We start from the raw sequence: 13,242 nt of genomic DNA, 5'->3' as shown, positions 1-13,242 counted from the left end.
AATGCTCGAATGCATGAGATGAACACGTATGCAAATGCAATGCACCTGATGACATGATATGAGATGCATGACAAAGAAAACAACACACAGAGCCAAAGACCTGAACCCGAGAAATAAACAACTTAACGCCGGAAACGGCAAGAGTTGGTGTACAAATTGGGCAAGTTACATCCGGGGTGTTACACTTGCCAGTACGAGCGGTTGGCCAGTGTCAGCAGACTAGATCTGAAGGATAAATCCTCCCAAATCAAACACCTGACCGAGATGTTCGCCGATCTGATCGTATGCAGCCACCGGCAAGAAAGGGAGTGACAAGCCCCATTGGGAGGCTGCATGTGCCCCATCTAGCACGGTCCTGGCTAGGCCGAATATGACAGCCGCGCCACCACATAGAAGCATGAGACCTCCGACCAGCATGACAAGAAGTGGAGGCTGGGATGCAAGGCGCCAGGAGGGAGCTACGGACGACCAGAGAGGCAAGTGTTGGGGAACGTAGCAATTTCAAAATTTTCCTACGCACACGCAAGATCATTGTGATGCATCGCAACGAGAGGGGAGAGTGTTGTCCACGTACCCTCGTAGACCAAAAGCGGAAGCGTTAGCTCAACGCGGTTGATGTAGTCGTACGTCTTCACGATCCGACCGATCAAGTACCAAACGTACGGCACCTCCGAGTTCAGCACACGTTCAGCCCGATGATGTCCCTCGAACTCCAATCCAGCCGAGTGTTGAGAGAGAGTTTCGTCAGCACGATGGCGTGGTGACGATGTTGATGTTCTACTGACGCACGGCTTCGCCTAAGCACCGCTACAGTAATATCGAGGTGGACTATGGTGAAGGGGGGCACCGCACACGGCTAAAAGATCAACTTGATCAATTGTTGTGTCTTTGGGGTGCCCCCTGCCCCCGTATATAAAGGAGCAAGGGGGGGTGCGGCCGGCCAGGGAGGAGGCGCGCCAGGAGGAGTCCTACTCCCACCGGGAGTAGGACTCCCCCCCCCCCTTTCCTAGTTGGAATAGGATTCGGGAGGGGGAAAGAGAAGGGAGAGAAGGAAAAGGGGGAGGGGGCGCCGCCCCCCTCTCCTTGTCCTATTCGGACTAGGGGAGAGGGGCGCGCGGCCTAGCCCTGGCCGCCTCTCCTCTTCTTCGTAAAGGCCCACTAAGGCCCATTTACCTCCCGGGGGGTTCCGGTAACCTCCCGGTACTCCGGTAAAATCACGATTTCACCCGGAACACTTCCGATATCCAAACATAGGCTTCTAATATATCAATCTTCATGTCTCGACCATTTAGAGACTCCTCGTCATGTCCGTGATCACATCCGGGACTCCGGACAACCTTCGGTACATCAAAACATATAAACTCATAATATAACTGTCATCGTAACGTTAAGCGTGCGGACCCTACGGGTTCGAGAACTATGTAGACATGACCGAGACACATCTCCGGTCAATAGCCAATAGCGGAACCTGGATGCTCATATTGGCTCCTACATATTCTACGAAGATCTTTATCGGTCAAACCGCATAACAACATACGTTGTTCCCTTTGTCATCGGTATGTTACTTGCCCGAGATTCGATCGTCGGTATCTCAATACCTAGTTCAATCTCGTTACCGGCAAGTCTCTTTACTCGTTCTGTAATACATCATCCCGCAACTAACTCATTAGTTGCAATGCTTGCAAGGCTTAAGTGATGTGCATTACCGAGAGGGCCCAGAGATACCTCTTCGACAATCGGAGTGACAAATCCTAATCACAAAATACGCCAACCCAACAAGTACCTTCAGAGACACCTGTAGAGCACCTTTATAATCACCCAGTTATGTTGTGACGTTTGGTAGCACACAAAGTGTTCCTCCGGTAAACGGGAGTTGCATAATCTCATAGTCATACGAACATGTATAAGTCATGAAGAAAGCAGTAGCAACAAACTAAATGATCATTGTGCTAAGCTAACGGAATGGGTCATGTCAATCACATCATTCTCCTAATGATGTGATCCAGTTAATCAAATGACAACGCATGTCTATGGTTAGGAAACATAACCATCTTTGATCAACGAGCTAGTCAAGTGGAGGCATACTAGTGACACTCTGTTTGTCTATGTATTCACACATGTATTATGTTTCCAGTTAATACAATTCTAGCATGAATAATAAACATTTATCATGATATAAGGAAATAAATAATAACTTTATTATTGCCTCTAGGGCATATTTACTTCAGTCTCCCACTTGCACTAGAGTCAATAATCTAGTTCACATCGCCATGTGATTTAACATCAATAGTTCACATCACCATGTGATTAACACCCATAGTTTACATCGTCATGTGACCAACACCCAAAGGGTTTACTAGAGTCAATAATCTAGTTCACATTGATATGTGAATAACACCCAAAGAGTACTAAGGTGTGATCATGTTTTGCTTGTGAGAGAAGTTTAGTCAACGGGTCTGCCACATTCAGATCCGTAAGTATTTTGCAAATTTCTATGTCAACAATGCTCTGCGCGGAGCTACTCTAGCTAATTTCTCCCACTTTCAATATGTATCTAGACCGAGACTTAGAGTCATCTAGATTAGTGTCAAAACTTGCATCGACGAAACCCTTTACGACGAACCTTTTGTCACTTCCATAATCGAGAAACATATATACTTATTCCACTAAGCATAATTTTGACCGCTGTCCAGTGATCTACTCCTAGATCACCATTGTACTCCCTTGCTAAAAACAGTGTAGGGTATACAATAGATCTGGTACATAGCATGGCATACTTTATAGAACCTATGGCTGAGGCATAGGGAATGACTTTCATTCTCTTTCTATCTTCTGTCATGGTCGGGCTTTGAGTCTTACTCAATCTCACACCTTGTAACACTAGCAAGAACTCTTTCTTTGACTGTTCCATTTTGAACTACTTCAAAATCTTGTCAAGGTATGTACTCATTGAAAATAACTTATCAAGCGTCTTGATCTATCTCTATAGATCTTGATGCTCAATGTGTAAGCAGCTTCATCGAGGTCTTTCTTTGAAAAACTCCTTTCAAACACTCCTTTATGCTTTGCAGAATAATTCTACATTATCTCTGATCAACAATATGTCATTCACATATACTTATCAGAAATGTTGTAGTGCTCCCACTCACTTTCCTGTAAATACAGGCTTCACCGCAAGTCTGTATAAAACTATATGCTTTGATCAACTTATCAAAGCGTATATTTCAACTCCGAGATGATTGCACCAGTCTATAGATGGATCGCTGGAGCTTGCATATTTTGTTAGCACCTTTAGGATTGACAAAACTTTCTTGTTGCATCATATACAACTCTTCTTTAATAAATCCATTAATGCATGTAGTTTTGTTTATCCATTTGCCAGATTTCATAAAATGTGGCAATTGCTAACATGATTCAAACAGACTTAAGCATAGATACGAGTGAGAGACTCTCATCGTAGTCAACACCTTGAACTTGTCGAAAACCTTTTGCGACAATTCTAGCTTTGTATATAGTAACACTACTATCAGCGTCCGTCTTCCTCTTGAAGATCAATTTAATCTCAATGGCTCGCCGATCTTTGGGCAAGTCGATCAAAGTCCATACTTTTTTCTTATACATGGATCTCATCTTAGATTTCATGGCCTCAAGCCATTTCGCGGAATCTGGGCTCATCATCACTTTCTCGTAGTTCGTAGGTTCGTCATGATCAAGTAATATGACCTCCAGAATAGGATTATCGTACCACTCTGGTGCGGATCTCACTCTGGTTTACCTACGAGGTTCGGTAGTAACTTGATCTGAAGTTACATGATCGTCATCATTAGCTTCATCACTATTTGGTGTAGTAGTCACAGGAACAGATTTTTGTGATGAACTACTTTCCAATAAGAGAGAAGGTACAGTTACCTCATCAAGTTCTACTTTCCTCCCACTCACTTCTTTCGAGAGAAACTCCTTCTCTAGAAAGGATCCATTCTCGGCAATGAATATCTTGCCTTCGGATATGTGATAGAAGGTGTACCCAACATTTTCTTTTGGGTATCCTATGAAGATGCACTTCTCCTACTTGGGCTTGAGCTTATCAAGATGAAACTTTTTCATATAAGCATTGCAACCCCAAATTTAAGAAACGACGGCTTAGGTTTCTTGCCAAACCATAGTTCACACTGTGTCATTTCAACGGATTTAGATGGTGCCCTATTTAATGTGAACGTAGTTATCTCTAATGCATAATCCCAAAATGATAGTGGTAAATTGGTAAGAGACATCATAGATCGCATCATATCTAGTAAAGTATTGTTACGACGTTCGGACACACCATTACACTGTGGTGTTCCGGGTGGCGTGAGTAGTGAAACTATTTCACATTGTTTTAACTGAAGGCCAAACTCGTAACTCAAATATTTTACTTCTGCGATCATATCGTAGAAACTTTTTATTTTTGTTACGATGATTCTCCACTTCACTCTGCTATTCTTTAAAATTTTCAAATGTTTCAGACTTGTGTTTCATCAAGTAGATATACTCATATCTGCTCAAATCATCTGTGAAGATCAGAAAATAATGATACCTGCCGTGAGCCTCAATATTCATCGGACCACATACATCAGTATGTATGATTTCCAACAAATCTGTTACTGCTCCATTGTTCCGGAGAACAGAGTCTTAGTCATCTTGCCCATGAGGCATGGTTCGCAAGCATCAACTGATTCATAATCAAGTGATTCCAAAAGCCCATCAGCATGGATTTTCTTCATGCGCTTTACACCAATATGACCTAAACGGCAGTGCCACAAATAAGTTGCACTATCATTATTAACTTTGCATCTTTTGGCTTCAATATTATGAAAATGTGTATCACCACGATCGAGATCCAACAAACCATTTTCATTGGGTGTATGACCATAGAAGGTTTTATTCATGTAAATAGAACAACAATTATTCTCTAACGTAAATGAATAACCATATTGCAATAAACATGATCAAATCATATTCATGCTCAACGAAACACCAAATAACACTTATTTAGGTTCAACACTAATCCCGAAAGTATAGGGAGTGTGCGATGATGATCATATCAATCTTGGAACTACTTCCAACACACATCGTCACTTCACCCTTAACTAGTGTTTGTTCATTCTGCAACTACCGTTTCGAGTTACTAATCTTAGCAACTAAACCAGTATCAAATGCCGAGGGGTTGCTATAAACACTAGTAAAGTACACATCAGTAACATGTATATCCAATATACCTTTGTTCACTTTGCCATCCTTATCCGCCAAATACTTGGGGCAGTCCTCTTCCAGTGACCAGTCCCTTTGCAGTAGAAGCACTTAGTCTCAGGTTTAGGTCCAGACTTGGGCTTCTTCACTTGAGCAGCAACTTGCTTGCCGTTCTTCTTGAAGTTCCCCTTCTTCCCTTTGCCATTTTCTTGAAACTACTGGTCTTGTTTACCATCAACACCTGATGTTTTTCTTGATTTCTACCTTCATCAATTTTAGCATCACGAAGAGCTTGGGAATCATTTCCGTTATCCCTTGCATATTATAGTTCATCACGAAGTTCTACTAACTTGGTGATGGTGACTAGAGAATTCTTTCAATCACTATTTTATCTGGAAGATTAACTCCCACTTGATTCAAGCAATTGTAGTACCCAAACAATCTGAGCACATGCTCACTGCTTGAGCTGTTCTCCTCCATCTTTTAGATATAGAACTTGTTGGAGACTTCATATCTCTCAACTCAGGTATTTTCTTGAAATATTAACTTCAACTCCTGGAACATCTCATATGGTCCATGACGTTCAAAACGTCTTTGAAGTCCCGATTCTAAGCCGTTTAAGCATGGTGCACTAAACTATCAAGTAGTCATCATATTGAGCTAGCCAAACATTCATAACATCTGCATCTGCTCCTGTAATAGGTTTGTCACCTAGCGGTGCATCAAGGACATGAAGCAATGAGGATAAACCTCAGATCACGGATCCAATCCGTATCATTGCTACTAACATCTTTCGACTTAGTTTTCTCTAGGAACACATATAAAACATAGGGAATCAACAACGCGAGCTATTGATCTATAACATAGATATGCTAATACTACCAGGACTAAGTTCATGATAAATTAAAGTTCAATTAATCATATTACTTAAGAACTCCCACTTAGATAGACATCCCTCTTATCATCTAAGTGATCACGTGATCCAAATCAACTAAACCATAACCGATCATAACATGAAATGGAGTAGTTTTCAATGGTGAACATCACTATGTTGATCATATCTACTATATGATTCATGCTCGACCTTTCGGTCTCAGTGTTCCGAGGCCATATCTGCATATGCTAGGCTCGTCAAGTTTAACCTGAGTATTCTGCGTGTGCAAAACTGGCTTGCATCTGTTGTAGATGGACGTAGAGCTTATCACACCCGATCATCACGTGGTGTCTGGGCACGACAAACTTTGGCAACGGTGCATACTCAGAGAGAACACTTTTATCTTGAAATTTAGTGAGAGATCATCTTATAATGCTACCGTCAATCAAAGCAAGATAAGATGCATAAAAAATAAACATCACATGCAATCAATATAAGTGATATGATATGGCCATCATCATCTTGTGCTTGTGATCTCCATCTCCTAAGCACCGTCATGATCACCATCGTCACCGGCGCGACACCTTGATCTCCATCATAGCATCGTTGTCGTCTCGCCAATCTTATGCTTCCACGACTATCGCTACCGCTTAGTGATAAAGTAAAGCATTATAGGGTGATTGCATTGCATACAATAAAGCAACAACCATATGGCTCCTGCCAGTTGCCGATAACTCGGTTACAAAACATGATCATCTCATACAATAAAATTTAGCATCATGTCTTGACCATATCACATCACAACATGCCCTGCAAAAACAAGTTAGACGTCCTCTACTTTGTTGTTGCAAGTTTTACGTGGCTGCTACGGGCTTAGCAAGAACCGTTCTTACCTACGCATCAAAACCACAACGATAGTTTGTCAAGTTGGTGTTGTTTTAACCTTCGCAAGGACCGGGCGTAGCCACACTTGGTTCAACTAAAGTTGGAGAAACTGACACCCGCCAGCCACCTTTGTGCAAAGCACGTCGGTAGAACCAGTCTCGCGTAAGGTACACGTAATGTCGGTCCGGGCCGCTTCATCCAACAATACCGCCGAACCAAAGTATGACATGCTGGTAAGCAGTATGACTTATATCACCCACAACTCACTTGTGTTCTACTCGTGCATATGATATCTACGCATAAAACCTGGCTCTGATACCATTGTTGGGGAACGTAGTAATTTCAAAATTTTCCTACGCACACGCAAGATCATGGTGATGCATCGCAACGAGAGGGGAGAGTGTTGTCCACGTACCCTCGTAGACCGAAAGCGAAAGCGTTAGCACAACGCGGTTGATGTAGTCGTACGTCTTCACGATCCGACCGATCAAGTACCGAACGTACGACACCTCCGAGTTCAGCACATGTTCAGCCCGATGACGTCCCTCGAACTCCGATCCAGCCGAGTGTTGATGGAGAGTTTCGTCAGCATGACGGCATGGTGACGATGTTGATGTTCTACCGATGCAAGGCTTCGCCTAAGCACCGCTACAGTAATATTGAGGTGGACTATGGTGGAGGGGGCACCGCACACGGCTAAAAGATCAACTTGATCAATTATTGTGTCTTTGGGGTGCCCCCCTGCCCTCGTATATAAAGGAGCAAGGGGAGGTGCGGCCGGCCAGGGAGGAGGCGCGCCAGGAGGAGTCCTACTCCCACCGGGAGTAGGAATCCCCCCCCCTTTCCTAGTTGGAATAGGATTCGGGAGGGGGAAAGAGAAGGGAGAGAAGGAAAAGGGGGGCCGCCGCCCCCTCTCCTTGTCCTATTCGGACTAGGGGGAGGGGCGCGCGGCCCAGCCCTGGCCACCTCTCCTCTTCTTCGTAAAGGCCCACTAAGGCCCATTTACGTCCCGGGGGGTTCCGGTAACCTCCCGGTACTCCGGTAAAATCCCGATTTCACCCGGAACACTTCCGATATCCAAACATAGACTTCCAATATATCAATCTTCATGTCTCGACCATTTAGAGACTCCTCGTCATGTCCGTGATCACATCCGGGACTCCGAACAACCTTCGGTACATCAAAACATATAAACTCATAATATAACTGTCATCGTAACGTTAAGCGTGCAGACCCTACGGGTTCAAGAACTATGTAGACATGACCGAGACACGTCTCCGGTCAATATCCAATAGCGGAACCTGGATGCTCATATTGGCTCCTACATATTCCACAGAGATCTTTATCGGTCAAACCGCATAACAACATACGTTGTTCCCTTTGTCATCGGTATGTTACTTGCCCGAGATTCGATCGTCGGTATCTCAATACCTAGTTCAATCTTGTTACCGGCAAGTCTCTTTACTCGTTCTGTAATACATCATCCCGCAACTAACTCATTAGTTGTAATGCTTGCAAGGCTTAAGTGATGTGCATTACCGAGAGGGCCCAGAGATACCTCTCCGACAATCGGAGTGACAAATCCTAATCTCGAAATACGCCAACCCAACAAGTACCTTCGGAGACACCTGTAGAGCACCTTTATAATCACCCAGTTACGTTGTGATGTTTGGTAGCACACAAAGTGTTCCTCCGGTAAACGGGAGTTGCATAATCTCATAGTCATAGGAACATGTATAAGTCATGAAGAAAGCAGTAGCAACAAACTAAACGATCACTGTGCTAAGCTAACGGAATGGGTCAAGTCAATCACATCATTCTCCTAGTGATGTGATCCCGTTAATCAAATGACAACTCATGTCTATGGTTTGGAAACATAACCATCTTTGATCAACGAGCTAGTCAAGTAGAGGCATACTAGTGACACTCTGTTTGTCTATGTATTCACACATGTATTATGTTTCCGGTTAATACAATTCTAGCATGAATATTAAACATTTATCATGATATAAGGAAATAAATAATAACTTTATTATTGCCTCTAGGGCATATTTCCTTCAGCAAGAACCATGACAAACCTTACGGGAGTGGTGGGGGTGGAGAGACGCGTGACGCCAACAAGGTGAAAAGCCCCACTGCCACTTTTCTCTGAGGTTTCCGGCGTGGACCGTGGAGGCGGCGGTGGCGGAGAAGTTGTTCCTCACACCTACATAAGAAAAATGCTACATCCACGTATGGTTTGTGGAGATTATACAGAGGCTTTCAAAATTAAATAAATCATCACCCCTGAATTTCACTAAGTGGCCCCCCCTCCCTTTTTCTTCTCCAAGAAGAGCTCTCCACATCATCCTGGCCATTGGGCCCGTAGATGTACCTTTACTTCTTACATAATGTCAACAGAAAGACGAGTCATTTTTGACAAAAAGGTAAACTTTTTCGTCAAAGACAAGTTGTTTTTCACATAAAAAAGTGTCGTGAGAACTCAAGGGCGGAGTTTGACTCACATTGTTTGGGTTCAGTACAAGAAAATTGCCTGTTTGAATGCTATGATTTGGACCATCATGGCACACTTTACATATATTAGCATGGTGTGTTTTGGGGGAAATGATAACTGGGGAACGTTCCCTAGTTAGGAGGTCCCAGAGAACGCACGCACAACCAATGGATCCAGATCATGCGGATGGCAGAAAATTTTAAAAAATGCTAGTACTTTTCGCATTATATGGCGGTTTTCAATTCCAATCATGGTAATTTATGTAAAATTGTCTTGCAACTTTAGTTCAAATTTCATGGCAATTCGAGTGTTTGTTTGGAAAGTGCTCCTAGGGAACACCCCAGACCTTGCAGACCTTTTTTGCGATGATGGGGGATATATATTTGTTAGCATGGTGCTAATTGCTAAAGAAATTCTTTCATAGCCAGGTGCATATGCATCCCCTTAGGCCTATACAGCTCTTTGCCTGGTAGAGATTCATTACTTATAAAGTTACAAACAACTCGCTATAAAAAGAATGCCATTCCATATAAAATATTCTACTTAACCCAGTGTTTAATTTCTTGGCGGTCGCTAGAAGCTTATCCTGTAGTAGGGGCTACAAAATGAGCTTCCTCCTCTACAGACCGACCACAAACTTGTTTCCGAAATGGAGGAGAGAATAGAGTCCATTACAAGTACACCGAACACACAACATAATAATTACTCTCGTAAAATTATTGACCCTAATTTTTTAGCTCCCACGATGACCCAAAGGTTGGTCTCGGTCGAGAATTCGAGATGCATGGTGGCAAGCAAGATTGTCGGTGGAGTGCTTTTAAGCCTGATGACTCATGTTTCATTCATTTCAAATTGTCCATGAGACAAGCATGACGAGGAAGGTATTGGCTTGTTAGTTTACGTGTGTCGTGAGGCAGGTACTTGCCCACCAAGCCTCAACCAAGTCCATCGAGAGCCAAGTAGAAGTGTCCAACTCAAAGATGTGAAAATTTGCAATGAGAAAGGACCAAAGCCTTAGAGTGTAGTTGCATTTGAAGAAGAGGTAGGACCCACATTATTGCACCCTCTTGCAAAGTGGGAAAAGACCGCAATTAGGCCACCCATGCTTGGCTAATCTATCAGTGGTCCAAATTTTATCTTGAAGAGACAACCAAGCAAATAACTTGACTTTTGGAGGGGCCCAAGCCTTCCAAACCATTTGGTCCATGGGTGAGTGCACCATCCCTAGGAATTGCACCTTGTAGGGGGAGACTACCCAGTAGTGCCCAATAACCATATATTTTCACATAATGTCATCCTCTGTGTGCTCATAAAGATGCACCTCATGCAAGAGCATTCAAAGGGTGAAAAATCGCGTGATATGCTCAATGGAAATGGTGGTGGAGGGTTTGATCTTGAGAATCCACACGTTGTGCTTGAGGGACTCCCACACCATCCAATTCATAGTCGTTCCATTATGCTTGTATCATCTGACCGTTTTGCACCTGTGTGAACCCTGCATCACTCCTCTGGTCCTGCTCGCCTCGTAGCACAACACACCCACTTCTCCTCCTCGGCTCGCCTATCGCAGTTGGCACCCCCCGATCTTGCATAACCGGAGGAAGCGAGGAATGTTGGTGATTGATTCACAACAACCCTTCCTCCCGTTCCAGCACTGACACTCCCACTGACGAGCGACCTCACAACATGGCATTCTCGTCAGCAAACAAACTTGCAACACCACGCTGGAGCCTTGCAACATTGAAGCTCCCGCTCATTGATTCACTCGATGAGCGGACCTCACAAAACCCCATTGGTCGTCAGTCAGCCTCGCCGCTCCCACCGATGAGCGGCCCTTGGCAACAACACTGGTCGACAACCACGTTCACGGTTGCATGAGCACCACATCCATAGTCACACCACCTTGCAGCAATATGGCTTGCTCACACCGTTTGGCCTAGCAACCGTTGAGCTTCGCAGCATCGTTGAAGCACGCCATCACCACACCATGGAAGCAACAGGGTCATTTCCGCAACATGTTGCACGCCTTGCACACATCACCATGATCGTTCGAAGCATGTCGTCGTCGTGGCTTTGCAACAGCGTTGAAGCAGTGCTGGGCCAAGGATGCAAACCAGGCCATCGTTGCGCCATGCCTTGTAGCATTGTTTCCATCGTTCGAGTAGTCAGGCCATCATCGCAGTGGTGCTGACAACACTGTTGTCACATCTTGTAGCACTATATTCGGTGACGAGCTCTACAATACCGATGGGGCAGCTTGTATCAACTCGATTGAGAATGACGGGTAGGTCCGCAACACCGGCATGGGTCATGGTGGACATCCTGCAGCACCAATGCACCCGGGTGGCCTTCGCAACAATGGTGGTGCACGGTTGTCGCAACCGCATCCCAGCAGCCTCGCTGCTCCACTTCTCACGGCATCATCGGATGTGTCACAACACACATGAAATTAATTCCTTTCAACGGGTTGTAGACTCTTGTATAATTAGAGGTGTAGGTTACATAGTTTGACAAGTCTTGGCTATTGTTTCCGGAGGTTTAGAGGCTAACATGTTTTTACTAGGTTAACCTAACTGTTCTTAAATTTATTGCTAGGCAAGTTAAATTGGTATGGGTTCACCAAAATCAAATATAATCTCTCTTGCAATTGCTCAAAAAATGTTAGAGAGCAAACATGGTCTTGGAAGTAGCTTTTCAGAGGATTTTTACTTCCTTGCAGAGTGGGTTTGGCCCGAAATTTGCAAGAGCACCAAGGTGCAAGGGCACGCATTTTCCTAGTCTTAGTCTTAGGCATTTGATTATTATAGGTTGGGGCCCATCCATGCAGGCTTTTCGCAACTTTTGTCAAAGATGCATGCGTCATGCACCCCGTGTCTTATGCCTTCCTTTGATCATTTAATTTCAATATACTATATCTTTTGAACCGGAAGTGAAAATTATATTGTGTTCACACATTTGTGTTGGTCGTGATGAAAACTTTCTAACAAGATCAATCTTGAAATTTTTGAGAATAAAAAAAGGTCCAAGTTTCAAATATTGAAACTTGATAATCGTAACATCAAGTTTTATCAAGTTTCATATGTTTTCCGGGTTTTAGGTTTCTGGGCTTAGGATTAGGGATTAGGGTTTACGGTTTAGAGTTTTCAGTTGAAGTTTTAGTTTTGAAACTTGCTAAATTTATCATTGTTCCTGTCAAGTGTTAGTAGTTGAAACTTGCCTAGACACCTGATTTTCCCCGTGATCCACAAAGTTGTTAAATTTCGCACGAGGTCACACCAAGTTTTAAGTTTGATTCTGAAACTTGCGACTTTGTCATTCGCTCGTACCAAGTTTGAGCAGTTAAAACTTCACAAAGTTTTAAAAACTCATCAAAACATATTCAAAATGTATTTTCTTTGAAAGCCCTCGTCATAAGAAACGAATATACAAATGAAATGTAATTTTCACTTTTGGTTTTAAAAGATACAATAGATTTAAATTTAAAAGTCAAAAGAAAAAATATGGAGCGTGAGATTTGTGGAGCTGCGAAAAGTTGCACAAATGGACCCCATGTAAGACAATTAAAGGCTAAAATCCGTGTAAAGAGCAAATCGATTTCGAATCATGAGGCAATTCGACGTCTCCAAATTTGCGTGCCCCGCACCTTTGGTGCCACAAATCCTCTTACTATGTTTGATGGATCGTCTATTTAATTACACTATTATGTTTGAATGCCTATTTTGTATAGATATCATTTTCTCTAACATTTAGCATGATGTTTTCC

The 13,242-nt window shown here is 43.3% G+C and overlaps 1 protein-coding gene across 1 annotated transcript in view; it reads left to right on the top strand.

Moving 5' to 3' along the window:
• The window catches only part of LOC123189854 (wall-associated receptor kinase 1), a 38,998-nt gene that overhangs the window by 16,973 nt on the left and 8,783 nt on the right, over nt 1-13,242 (top strand). The window lies entirely within an intron of this gene.

The sequence above is a fragment of the Triticum aestivum genome, chromosome 2A (assembly GCF_018294505.1).
Source record: "Triticum aestivum cultivar Chinese Spring chromosome 2A, IWGSC CS RefSeq v2.1, whole genome shotgun sequence".
Classification (NCBI taxonomy): domain Eukaryota; kingdom Viridiplantae; phylum Streptophyta; class Magnoliopsida; order Poales; family Poaceae; genus Triticum; species Triticum aestivum.
The sequence above is the reverse complement of the archived record's forward strand: the minus strand, read 5'-3'. Positions and strand labels throughout refer to the sequence as shown.